We start from the raw sequence: 13902 nt of genomic DNA on the forward strand, positions 1-13902 counted from the left end.
TGTTTGCTTGGAGCCAAATGAAAACCCTTGCAAATGTGGAGCACAGGTGGGGGCTGCCCTGGGGGTGGGTCTGCAAACTTGGGCAGTGAGAGGCATGAGAAAAGTGATGGTGAAAGAGGCGAAGCGCAGCCAGCTGCCCAAGGCACCGGGGGCTTTCTGGTGACGCTCTTGAGGCATGGGCCGTGCCCACGTTAATTATATTGGCCTTTTGCATCACACCTAACTGCAACCAGTCCAGTATCTCCAGTGGCTGGGGCTGAGCGGCTGGAGCTGCAATGCTGCCCCTGCGATGCTGCTGCTGTGGGCCCAGCTGCATCCTTTGTGTCTATGTTTCACTTATGAACTGTTAATAAAGACATATAAAAGTTGCTTTTCTTTCCTCTGTCAGTAATTCCTGGACTTTTTTTTCCCCTGGCAGTGCTCTCTGCTGGGTGCCAGCGTGATGCCCACAGAGCTGCGGTGTAGGTGAGGATGGTGGGATGCGCAACTGCCAGCAGGTGCAGTTGGCAGGTTCGGTGCCAACCTCTGCTCTGCTTGCAAGACACCGGTGGTGACACGGCAGATCTGGAGCAAAATGATGTGTTACTGTCAAGAGAAAAAGGGTTGACTGGAAACTGACCCATGACATCCTTCTCCTCCCACCCATTGCTTGGGTTCAGCCACCCAGGGGAGATATCAGACCCGTATCTGGGCACATGAGAATGATCTCTCACTGCCTTAGGCACAAAAAGAGAAAAAAAAAGAAAAAGAAAAAAACCCCCAACAAAACCTCAGTAAGAATTTAATCGTCAACTCTTGCTGGTGGAGGCAAAGCATAAACCAATAAATAGCAGAAATACGTCTGATAAACTCCGCAAGGTAAAGATGTGAAATGAGTTAGCTGTGCGTAGGAGTATGTAGGATGATGAAAGGCTTTAGAAGTACCTATAGCAGGAGAAAGACCGTGGGGAGTAATAAACCGGGTGCTTAGCAGGGTTTTAGGGAAGCTTTAGGCTTTGGTTGTGGTGATGCTCTCGCCCTTCCCCACGGCAGAGCAGAGCTGGGAGAGGCAGACTTTGCTTGCAGGGAAAACACAGCAAGGGGGATTTGGGGGGTGGTTTCAGTGAGGAGACAAGATATTTTGCAGGATATATAAAAAAGGTGAGACCTTGTAATAGCCAGTGCTTCTCTAAGAGTGGTATCAAGTACTTTTGGTTATCTGCAGCTGGGAACACACCCAGCTTCAGATATTCTGGTCTATGTAATTGAATTATTTAGGGGCTGGCATGGCGTGATGAAATAGGCTTTCTTCCTATTTTTAGGTTTCCATCTACAGGGCTGGAAATTACAGCCATTAAAATGTTCTATTAGTAATGATATATAAAGGGGAAAAAAACTGATCAGACTTTTCTAGTGCACATAGAGCATTAGGATATCATTAATTTTAATGATAGAGCCCAAAATTACAAAGCCATTACAATCATAGTTGAAGTTTCCGAAAAAAGAGAAAATAATTCTAAATTATTGCTAATGAGTAAAAAAATATTTAAATCATATTTAACGGACCTTAAAATTCTAGCCGATATTGCCACAAGCTAACGATGGCTTTGGCTGCGTTTGTTTCCTGGTGCTGACAAACAAAGTGTCCCGTGTGAGAAGCGTGCAGGAGGCTTTGGGAGATGTCTGTGGAGGGGAGGGCTCCCCAGAGGGCTGATCTGGGGCTGGAATTTCCCCATGCTCAGCCCTTGTTACAGGATTCCTGCTGTTGTGGAGAATGTAAGCATTTTCCCAGTGCTTGAAGACATGTCCCCGCTTTACCTGGGAGATGGCACGCCTCTCCCTTCCTTGTCAGGGTTAAAAGCGGTTTCCAAGTCCATCAGCTGCAAAAAATATAATTATCAGCCCTGTATGCTCCAAAGTAGCAGCATTTAATATTCCTTGGAGGACTAAAGATTTTTATCTTGTTTTTTTTTTCTAAAAATAAATGACTAAGGAGCAAAGTCCTTTGGCAAAGCGGATGGGGGAGAAGACAAAACCTGAAAAGAGACATTCCCAAAACGGGAGGCTGTGACAGCTGCACTCCCCTGCCTGCCTGCCGGGTGCCTGGAGGGAGCCAGCGGCACCCCGGAAAGTGGCTGGGATTTTCCCCAGCTGCATGAGCCCAGGAGAGGGGACTGCACGGTGTGCCGATGGGAAGCTGGGATCCTGTATTTATTGAGACATGCCAGCAGTAATTCAATGAGCATCCCCTGACCCCAAAGCAGCAATGCACTTCAGCCGCAGCTGGAGTCTCTCTGGAGCAGGGCTGCGAACGAGGGATGATTTACTGCCTTTGCCCTTGAAAGCTTCAGTTGTCTCGAAGTCCCCAAACTCTTGACTTCCTTGTGTAAAATTCTGTATTATCCAAACCAGTTACAAAGTTTGCTGTCCAAGCTCAGATCCCTCACCTGCATGCTGTGCTTCATTTTCTTGAGACTGTATAGAGCCAGGAGGAAAAAACCCCAAACAAACATGGGCTGATATTGGCAGGTGTGTTTCTAGCTGTGCTAACCCAAGGGTGCAATTTCTTTCCACTACTAAATCCATGTATTGTTACAGAGCTGAGCCAAAGCATGGAAACTTCTCCCAGCCACTGGCTGGCTGGTGCCTGGGGGTTTCCAGCTCAGTTCCCTCCTTCAGCAGCCCTGCTATGGCCTCCCAGCATCCCCCCTCTCCTGCTTTGGGAAAACCCATGGGGTTTTAACCCACCTGTAAAGGTCGGCTTTGCATCTCCCGAAAGCTGGGCTCTGGGAGCTGTGCGTGCTGCAAGAGGGAGAGGTGCCCGTGGGGCACTCCCAGCTGGGCGTGGGAGCCAGAGGGATGATGGGGGTGCAGTGGGATGTGGGCACTGCGTGGTCCAGCCCTTGCCCAGCACGCTGCGAGCACACAGGCCAGATGCACAGATACAGGAGGATCTGCTCCGTTTTCAGCAAGAGCGTTTTCCTGGGGCTTTTTGCACTCTTGTTGTTGGTTCTTTGCACTCTGGTTGTTGGTGCCCCAAACCCTGCAGGAACACGCTCATTCAGAGGAGGGCTTCCCAACAGCGGGCTAGTTTTGTGGGAAGGCGTTCTTCACAGCAAGGCAGCTGCAGCAAAGGCTTTGAAGGGGCTTAGAAACAGAGCCAGGCATGGCCAGACCCTGCGTGGGGATGCTGCCCGGGGAGATGCTGCTGGTGAGCCTAGCTCGCTGTCGGAGATGCTGCTGCCAGCTAGCTGCCTCTCCGGCTGTCGGCACTGCCGCATCGCCTGCATCGGCAGCTGGTGGCTATTAAGCAGCTTAGCAGCCTGCCGTGCTCTCTGATGGGAAAGGCGTATTTATGGAAACACTGATATTCTGGAGAAAGAGGCTTTGTTTCTCAGTGCCCCGCTGCCAGTGCAGACCTGCCCTCCCAGGGACTGGAGATGCCAACAGTGCTGGCATGAAGCGCGCCTGTGCAAGACCTGCAAAGCTGCTACGGCTTAGCGCCACCTGACCCTGGTCTTACCCCTCAACATTGCAGCCTGTGTTCTAAGGGGGGAAGGCACCCGCAGGTGACTTCTGCTTGCCCTTTGGGCCCACCGCCAGTGAGACAGTATTCTTTTCTGCTTTGGAGGGAGCGCTTTGGAAAGGACCAGCTGGGCAGGCAGCGTCTCAGTGCCAGCGGTGCCATGGGACAGCCGGCCTCCTCACGGCAGCAAAGCCAGTGCTGGCTCTGCCTGTGGTGACCATGAGTCTGCTTTAACCTCCAGCCTCACAATGCAGTGACATGCTTAGTAGGCATGGGAGAGAGGAAGAGACCATTAAATAGAGACATCTCTCCAAGGAAAAACCCGACCTGCTGAATTTCCCACTACTCCAGTTTGCTAGCTGCTGTCCCAAAGCTCTGTGAAACATCTCAGAGCAGAATACCTAGAATAAATACATTAGCTCATAATGGTCTGTGCAACTTTAGAACTATTTTCCAGATATTTGATATTTGATACGTTGCAATAAAAGGGTCAAAAACTTTTCAAATTCATTAGGCCATCGCCTCAGAATAGCTGCTTCATTAAGTGCCGCAGAGGCGGCCGATAATGGGAGGCGAAGCAGAGAGCCCCGGAGATTGGATGCACACATGGTGCTGATAAATGGCTTCTCTGTGGCTATTGCAGAGCCGGCAAGGGGAAAAATGCCATCCCACAGTTGAACAAGTCCAGAGTTTAGTGCAACAACTCAGGAGCTGCCTCAGCTAGAATAAAACATCACTGCCTCTGCCTGGCAGGCAGAAATGGGACCTCTGGGAGAGGGGCTGCAAAGAAGCACGCCAGTAGCCAGCAGCGTGGAAGGAGCTGCCTGGGATCCAAAGCTCCTCTGTCCCTTCTCATTGTGACCACCGCCCCCCCTGCCGGGGTTGCCCAGTGCCTGGGGGTCCCCAGTGCTGGGGAGTCCCCATGTGCCCACTCTTTGCCTGGGGGATTTGGTCCCTTGGCTTCCCCTACCACACACAAGGGTGAGGAGCAATTGCTACCCACAGCCACTGCGGGAACATTCCGTTTTTTCTGAGATGCCACTAAAATAGCAGCCCACCCTGCCGCCTCTGGCCTCCATGGCCGTGTCCTCCAAGCAGGAGCATGGGTGAGGGCTGCGGGGGGTCCGCACTGCCCATCCTCCCTCTCGCAGATTTAAATAATCCTGTGGGCCGATCCGACCTCTCCAACATGCAGAGAGGAGCCACGGCCTCGGGTTCTGCATCCACAAAGAGTTTCCATTTAATTCAGCTTGATGGGCTCTGGCTGCAGATCCAAGATGCGCAGTAACAGTGCTGAGCTGCCAGCCCCTTCCTGACGGATAAGAGGCGGGATGAAGACAGACGATTTTCTCTGACCAGGATAATAGAGACAGCAATTCCACTTGACTAAGCACATGGTTTTTATGACGTTCCCGTGCAGTGTCAAGCAAAACACCTCAGTGGCAGGAGATGTATAATACTACCTGTGGAACAGTCTATTTCCTAAATGGCAGCTCGCTATTTAAAAAGAAAGCACTGTAACACTTTGGAAAATAGGAAGGTCCCCAAAGCTGAATTTTTGAGTGCTCATTTTGCAGCTTCTGAAAAAGCTGAGTTCATTACTGAGCAGCAGTGAGTGCCGGGTGGCACCAGTCCAAGCAGCACTTAGCGTGTGCATAACTTTAAGCAGACCCACAGTCCCAGTGTAGTCGGAGGCATTACTCACATCCTAAAAGTTAAGCATCTGCTTAACTGAGTTTTTAACATTAGATTATTTTTACTTTTAACACCAAGGCTGGCACCAGATTCATTCCCGGACTCACCCTGTCTCTGCGAGGCAGCTGTGGCTGGGGGTCCTGCTGTCCCCTGCCATCCTGAGGACTCTCCCTTGGAGTTATGGCTCAGCCATCAGCGTTTTCCATACTTGCCCTTGTTTCACGATGCCAAGGTGCTTTTTGGAAAGCAGAGGCTGAGATAAATGCCCCTTGCTCAAGCACGTCCTTCATGAGCTGCTTCTCTTGCTGCTCTCTCTGTTCAGCGCTTTGGGCAATGCCTTTAGCCAGCCCTTCGTAAAATAAATAGCTTTTAACGAAAAGGCAGGGGGCAAAGACAACGTTCTGGAGGAGGCATGTGGGAGAGCAGCCTGGCAGTCGGTGGGAGTGAGTGGAGGGCAAAACCTTCCCCCCTGAGGCTCAGCATCCATCGACACAAGAGCCCGAGCAGCCCAGCAGCGGGCAGGAGCACAACGGGCAGGTGAGGAGGGATGTGTAGGAAGCCGGGGAGACATCTCATGGCTGTGCACCCACACTGAGCCCCATCCTGCTGAAGGCTGGCAAAAGGCATCTGCAAGCACCGGGTTCAGAGCCATCCAACGGCAAGGCTTTTTGTCCAGTTCTTCACTCATTTTGTACAGCTGTCGTTCCTGCTGTCGTCCCTCTGAGTCGAAACACCTCTCCCTGGCACCCTTCCCCACGGTGCTGCACGACCTTCTGGCAGCGCCAGCGTCCTTGTCAGGGAACGAAAACATAAGCCTCCTCTTCTTGTCCTTGCCTCTGCTGAAATTCAGGTTAAAGCCGATTTCGGCACAAAGCAGGTGCTGCAGAGCACGCTGCGGGCGCAGCCGTCACGTCCTTCCCTGCCTCCCTGCAAAGCCATGGGACAGCAGCCCGAGCAGCAGCAGTCGGGCACACGATTCAAACGTTTGGTCCAAACCCGCTCTGGTTTGCTGTGCAGGAGCCAGCGAGCTCCACGATATCTAAGTTCGGGCTGAGCTTCACCAAATCTATTTGCTTGATCAGATTTATGTAGCAATTCCAGGACGAGGTGAATAATGAAAATGACTCATGAATATTTCATTTTTATAAATCACATAATTCATATCTATTCACAAATATTTGCTTTGCCTTATAAACCAGATGAATAATTTACAGAAATATGCAGCAAATATTTTAAAGAAAATATGAAATTCATCAACTACATTAATCAACAAATATTATTCAACTTATATTGGTTTAGCTTGCTGACAGATAAATTCTCTGTTTATGCGAGGAGCTGGAGAAGCAGGTGACATTTCCCGTATTAAAACACGAGGAGCTGAAGCTCGTTTCTTCCCACGACAGAGGTATTTTCATGCTTGCCTGCTCAGTCCTGGCTGCAGCGATCCAGGCAGGGGACCCACTCATGGCCCTGGGAGCCCCTTCCCACTCCACAGCTGTGTTTTGGGGAGACCAAGCACTGGCCCCTTGGCTCCAGTATCCACTCACCAGGGCCACGAAGCCCATACCCTGGGCAGGCACCCACCAAGAAACCTCTTTCTGTAGCCCCTTCTTCTTGCTGCTTGGGAAGAGGGTACAAGGGGTTTCCCTCTACAGCACGTGGCTCTCCAGCTCGTTGTCCCATTCCCTGCCAATCGGAACGGTGTGACCCCATTGCTTGGCAGTGGCTGCGGTTCCTGTGTGCTGAGGAAGCGGGGCTGTTAGCCAGGTGACAGCACCAAGCGCCCTGCTGCCGTCGCTCCCGGTCACATTTTGCAGCAAGCAGGGTGTCTCCAGCGCACAAGGCGATAGATCCTTTGCAAACAGCCAGCCACAGTTCCCCTGCAGACATGTGCAACAAGAACAGGGGTGCAAGTGATTGAAACACACACAAGGCATCACGCCTTGCTTCCCCACAGCCTCCGCGCTGGGTCAGGTATGGCTTGACTGCCTGCACCGAGTCGGTGTAGCAAAACTCAGTAAGGATGCATCTCTTGCTACCACATGGCATGAGGGAGCTGCCTCTTCTCACAGAAGAAAGATAAAGACCTGTTACAAAAATGCCTTTGCACACAGATAAACGAACGCCAGCGTGGGGGGCTGAAAATCCAAATTTTTTTTCCCCGAGTTGACTTGGCTGCCATGGGCACAGTCAAGACAAATGAAGCACAGGATTGCCAGATTTGTATTAAAAGCTGGGCTCCTCGAAGAGAGGTGGGCTGTAGGGGACGAAATGATTTATTGATACCACTGTAACCAAAGAAATATTTTCATCTAGAGAAAATAACGGTGCCTCAGCTTCTTTTATAATTATTTCCTCACCTTCTCAGTTTCATTTAGGTAACTGGACTTGGCTACACCAGCAGGAGCAATTGCTGTGAAGACTTTGGTGGGAGGGAGGCAGAGGCATGCCACTTCTTGCACTTGTTTGTTTTCTGCAGCCGGGGCTACACAGCACCGCCGTCCCCTCATCCCTGCCATCTCCTTAGTCCCTGCCACACCACTGAGCCACGCCAGTGGCATGCATCTACTGGCTTTTTGTGGCCAGCAACTCTGACAACAAGCAGTAAATAAACTGTTAAGTTTTCTTATTTTATAGTAATTCCCTCAATTATTTAGCTTTTTGAAAAAATCAGCTGCTTAAACAGAGTATTAAGTGACTGCATTAATCCACCTGTATTTGGATGATAAAGTGATTAAACCAACGTATTTAAATACTGTGATGGTTTAGTGACGAGTGCCCCTTAGGGACTTTGCTGAGCGGTGTCCTGCAAAGGGCGCGATTGCCTGGGCAGGTGCGAGGGATGCGCAGGGATGGCACAGCATCCGTCTCCTCCTGAAAAGGTCTCCTTGGCCACTCTAAATTAATTTATCAAACAGCTTCATCGCAGAGGCTTGCATGGTTCTCTGCTTTCCTTGCTTGTGCAGGTTTCTAGAAGCAGCAAGGCAGGAGGAAGGCTGACTTTTTTCCTGGTTCTAAAACATTTAGCAGTGGTTTGGGATGGCTGCTTGCAGTTCCAAATCCCCGAGTTGGAGCAAACATTTTGCACCTCTGCATCACCTCGGATGTTTGGTCCCAGGAACTTGTGGTGATGGAAGTGGCGGGGATGGAGAGGGCTGGAGGCACTTCACATCAACACATCACGGCCACGCTGGAGATGCTGCCAAGTGAGACAGCCCCTGTCAGGCTCGAGGCAGGGAGCGTAGGTTAAAAGGACATTGTTAGCTCACATTTTTGCAACCCAAATATCGAAGCATGGAGCCAATGCCTGCAAACTTACAAACAAAATAGTTGAGAGCACAGGTGATGGAGCTGCATAGGGCAAAGCTGCAGCAATGACAGCAGGAAGGTATCGAGAGCCCCCTCCGCTGCCTCGGAGATGGCAGCTGTCGCTCCGACTGGAAGCTTAAATGGCTGAGGCACTTGGTGGTCATCCCAGCATGGAAAACCAGGCTTCAGTATGGGAAACTGGGATTAGTGGAGCAAGAGCTGGGTCTGCAACTGCCTCCTCTTCCTTTGCAATGCAGGCATGAAGCAAGGAGGGAACGGGGCAGCTTTGTGATGACTGAACTAAACACAGCTTCTTAGAGACCTCCCCAGCCTGATTTGAGCAGGAATCAGGCACACGCACTGGGGTTGGAGACCGGTCCCCAGGGAGTGGGGATGAAGCCAATGCAGACCCTGGCATTCCTGTGCGCTGGTTTCTGCAGCCCAAAGTGATCAAAATCTAACATTCCTTTTTAGTATTCCTGCCGTTTGCAGTGTGTCTCCCAAACTATTCAGCTGTAACATTTGTAGGCCTATTAAGAGGGAAATACAATTTCATAGTCACAGATAAGAGATTAGACAGATCAATTCCTCCCTGTGAAACGGGCTGCGAAATAAAATCATTTCCAAATTGCAACGAGAAGGTTTTTGTTCTCCTGGTTGATTGAGCTATGTGTCCTGCCACCAACTTTTCTGTTCGTGCTCTGATTAAGAGAGCAAGGTGTTCACGGGCTAAATGTTAAGGTAGCCAGCGGGGCAGCTGGGGGATCTGGCATGTGGGAATCTTTTGGGTGGAGACAGGCTGAGACACCCCCCCTTGGTGAGCCAGCCGTCCCCTGCTTTGAGACAGCCAGCTGCTGAGCAGTTTTCTCCCTCCTCGCCTTCCCCATCCCTGGGGTTTGAGCCGGGAGCATCGTCCCGCGAGGGGGGGTCACAGCCACATTGCGCAGTCTGTATCGGCAGCGGGGAGCGTGCGGTGTGCTGGCACGGAGCACGTGGCATGCCGGTGTGCCACAGCGGGGAGCTGAGAGGACTGTTACTGTACAACATGACACGCTGTGCTAGGCTGTAAGAAGAGAGGCTGTCAAAATATTTAGATGCAGAGTTAAACTGAAACCACTACATCCGTAGATGGGAAACTGCACAATGGCTCCCAGAAAACCTCCAAGACTTGTGGAATTTGCTGGGGCAGAGCCATTTCCCTGCACATGCCCGGCTGGGACCTGTGGCTAGCAGGAGGCAGTTGCTCTCTTGAGATGCTCAGCTCAGCTCAGGTGTAGAAACCCAGCCACTCCTTTGGGTCAGGAAGACGTCAAAGCAGCTTACGCACAAATCTGTGTGGAGGGTGATGGGTTTGCCAAGCCAGCTGCGTGGTCCCAGCGTGCACGGGAAACCTTCAGCTTCTCCTGGCACCACAGGCAAAGGGCATCACCGATAAGCACCGCGGTGGCCAGGGGTGTGGGTGAAAGGGAGAAAGTGGGGCTGGTCTGGAAAGGCTAGGAAAATGGCAGGGGTATTGCCAAGAGAGCTGCTGGGTCAGTGAGATGGCACCGTTCGCCCCTGCCTCTTTTGGGAGGCCCAGGACCTGACGCATTCCATGGCACCCAGGCGCTCCTCAAACCTGCACATATCAGCTCTGTGCCAGAGAGCCCTGAATTATTTATAGCTTGTTGTCATCCCACAGGTATTATTTGTGTAACCATTGGTTTCTGTGAAGTGTATGAAAGAAGCTGTAAGATATCATGCATCTCCCCACTTCAATTGGGAGCTGATTATTTTCCTGCCTGACATACCAAGCTCCATCTCAGCAACTTAAACCTTTGCGATGGTCGGTGGCAGAAGAGTGCGAGAACTTCAGCACATTGTCAGCCCTTGATTGCTCCCCCAAGCATAGTGTCGGCTCCTCGTCCCCAGCAAAAGGTGGCATGGGATCCAGACACCAGCTGTGGGCTTTGCCAGCAAGGAGAGAGCCGGATTGTTTGCTCCCACGCTGGAAGCTTTCGTCTGAGCAGGAAGAGCTCTTGACTGGAAAGCGGTGGCTCTTCTCTGGATAAATACTTTTTTTAAAAAATGATTTATTCAACAGTATAATGAATTCAGTGCCTTTTATAATGTGACAGTGGGTAAAATACATCGGCCTTCTCCAGGCTTAAATGTCATCTGTAAAGATCAGGCTTTCTCTTCTCTTCCCCGTGTTCATGGGCTATCCTTTCATTTACTGCTTGATTTTAGAGGGGCTTAGGACAGCAGGGCTGGCATGGCTGTGAGGACAGCGCATCCCCACATCCCTGCATCCCCAGGCACTGCCCAAGCCTGACGAAGGGAAAGAGACATCGGAGGAAAATGGCTTGGGGTGAGGAAAGGCAAACCTCATGAAGCTCAGCAGGTTGCCCAAGAAAACAAATGCCTCTTGGGGTTTTCCAGATGATGGCAACGTGTTTCTTTTCATGCCCAAGTCAGCAAAACGAAACAGAATTACACTTCAACGTATATTTAGAGCCAACCAAACAATAAAATAGAAATGACAAAGCGGACTAGAAAACAGCCCTCAAACTCACTTAGTGCAGACATGACAAGAGGCTCAGACAAGGCTTGAGAAATTACTCTAGAAAATGAGCACTTTAGAAACCAAATAAACTGTTCCAAAGGCTCAAAAAATCTACCCTGAGCAAGCTCGTATTGATTGCAGGCACTGAACCAAACCAGCAACGTGCATGCCCTTGTGCCGGTGCTGTCTGCTCTGCACCCACCATCCTCAGCAACTTCCCACCACCATGAGGTCCTGCCTCCTCCTGCCCCAGTCCCGTCCCCCACGTTGTTGTAAAGGGGAGACAGCAAACCAACATTTCATCCTGCTTCTCCAGTCCTTTCCACACACAAGCTCTGGGATAGAAACAAAAGGCCTTGGCCTGCAGCGAATTCATCACAGAAAGTTTCCCCCACCCACCCAAGCTGGTGCCTCGGGAGGACCCTTTGGATTCCTGGAGGTTAAGTGTGCTGGGACAAGAAAAGGGTGGCACGGTGGTTGGTGGGGCTGGGCAGCCTCAGCAAATGCACCTGCGGCCTGAGCAAAGTTATTAATAAGTGAATTCCCTGGAAGGATAAGCAGATGTTGCCGGCAGAGCAGGCTGAGTGAGTTTATGAGCAGGAGGATGCACGGGGGGCAGGAGCCAAGGCTGCACGGTGGGGAACACAGCTGCACCTGCCTGCTTGGGAGGGAGCAGCCTATGGGGAAGGGAAAAGACAGATAACAGCAGAAAGAGGTGCAGAAGGGAAGCCAAGGGGGGAGAAACGAATAGAAACGGAAAATACAGAGAGAACTGTAGAAACAGCAGCATAAACATGATCAGTCATTACCCAGAGCATGCACGTGAAGCTAATGAAGCAGAGAAGTCATTACCTCCGACATTCCCTAACACTGTCTGTTGGGGCAGTATTCCTGTGCGGGTACCGCTCCTGTGGAGGCTTTTATGCTTTCCTCCTTCAAACACCCTCTTTCTCCTTCTCTCCCTACCAGGGTTGATGCTGGCACTTTTGCAAGGATGATTTTTCTTCCACTGCCCATTTGGCTCAGCTCATGTCGCCACCATTTCTCATGCCGATTCCCCCCCGTGTTTCATAAAGTGCTCTGTGCTCAACCACACAGGCTGGAAAATGGGAGGAAAATAGGGAAAACCTAGGGAAATAAGGAAAACGTGATAAGAAGAATGGTCTTTATTTAAGATTGTTTAACCAATTCTATTGCTGCCCACAATAATTAAAAATTTCATTTAGGACTCCCCTGAGTACCGCTGCTGCGGCAGTGGACCACAAGCCCAGCACCGTAGCTCCTGCAGCAGAATATGCTGGGACCATATTTTTGGCTGTTAGCTCTACTTTCCCTTTGGATCCGAGGGGAAGCTGCCATCCCATGGCTAATTGCCTGAGTTCATTGTTCCTAAAAATTTCCAATTACAATACAACTCGGAGCCTGACAAGTGAAAGAGATGGGAAAGCAGAGCAGCAGCAATTGGCTGTATGTTAATTAGTCGGCCTTATCTCAGGAATGTGTTAGCCTTGATTGCGCTCGAAGTGTTGGAAAGAACTTGGCAGGCAGGAGCTGCCTGGCTGGCAGCGGGGTCGGGGCTGCAGAGCCGTGCCGGACACGCTAGTTCCACTGCCTTGGGCTGGCATTTGGCACCCCGCTATGCTAACCTATGCAAAATAGCTTAAATCAGCCCCAATCTAACCAAAGCTTTTCTGCAGGCCAGCAGGATGGGCAGGCAAGGACAGATACAGGTGACAAAAGTGCAACTGGAAATTTGAGTGGCAGCTGAACGCCAACGGGGCTGCAGGAAGGTTGGTATGTCCCAGACAGGGAGTTATTGCTGTATTGGCTGAATAGCTCCGGCTGCCTTCCTGGAGCGGCCTTTGGGCATCCCAGGGCTACAGGCAGGAGCCTGGCCATGCCCACCCATCAAATGGCCAGCCAAGAAGCTGCCTCACCAGTCACAGCTCCCCAGATGAGCCTTTACCTCCCATGGAGAGATGAGGAGCCCCTGGAAACACACGCCAAAGGCAAGGTACCCACGGGGGAGACTCCCAAGCCTCCGTGCAGCCAGGCTTAGGCGAGGGTAGCAAAGGAGGGAGCAGCGTGCTATGAAACACCTCCACGTTGCAGACCTGCCTGAAAGGAAACACAGCATAAAACCTCAGTTTCCAGCTTTTAATGCTGAGACAGAGACCTAGGGATCAACCATCACCTTGTCTCCCGAAAGGTGCTATGTCTGCATGTACTTCATTACCTCGACTGGCAGAGCACAGCTTCGCTTCCCACGACAGGCAGGGAGCGGACGCCCTTTGCTGCTGGGCATCACTCCCCCGGGGAAGTGCATCAGCATCACAGGGTGCCCAGCTGAGAAACTGCCCTGCCAACAGCAGCAGGTGGTACACAGTTAAAAATGGGGAAAAAAATTGTTTTTCTTTCAGATTATTGAACCAACTGTAGTAAAAACTTCACGTTTAATATGCATGACCTGCTCCATGCACTCCACTCTAATAAATTGGTGGAACATCTTGCACAGCTAAATCATTAGGGGGTGGATGAAACACTAGGGGCCAGTTGTAAATGCAAGAGAAAAAAAAAATTAAACTAGGCACATAAAACATGAACCAATTTTCTCATCTCGGCTAATAGATTTTAAATGGGAAATCTGATCATGGATAAGCACTGAGAATATGAAAAATTCAGCGTTGCTGGGGCCCCACCTGGATCTGTAAGGGAAGGGCGAAGTGTGATGAATGCTCCCAGGAACACGATTGAGGGCATGAGCCTTTATTAGCTGTTACATTAAAAATCTGCTGCCGAACATCATGCTTTTTAGAGCTTTCGTTTAAAGGTGTGTTGTAGCTTGCTG

The 13902-nt window shown here is 50.8% G+C and overlaps 1 long non-coding RNA gene across 5 annotated transcripts in view; it reads right to left on the bottom strand.

The window, feature by feature from the left end:
• LOC119145286 overlaps positions 1-13902 on the bottom strand; it is a 36753-nt gene that overhangs the window by 3614 nt on the left and 19237 nt on the right. For 3 of the 5 annotated variants that reach the window (XR_005103374.1, XR_005103373.1, XR_005103371.1), the window contains exons 4-5: positions 13021-13172; positions 6453-12182 (exon numbers count right to left, since the gene is read on the bottom strand). This is a non-coding gene — a long non-coding RNA (uncharacterized LOC119145286). Of the gene's footprint in view, positions 1-6452; positions 12183-13020; positions 13173-13902 lie in introns of those variants that run through there. The other 2 variants (XR_005103375.1, XR_005103372.1) reach the window with 2 other exon arrangements.

This window comes from Falco rusticolus, chromosome 3, assembly GCF_015220075.1.
Source record: "Falco rusticolus isolate bFalRus1 chromosome 3, bFalRus1.pri, whole genome shotgun sequence".
Classification (NCBI taxonomy): Eukaryota; Metazoa; Chordata; class Aves; order Falconiformes; family Falconidae; genus Falco; species Falco rusticolus.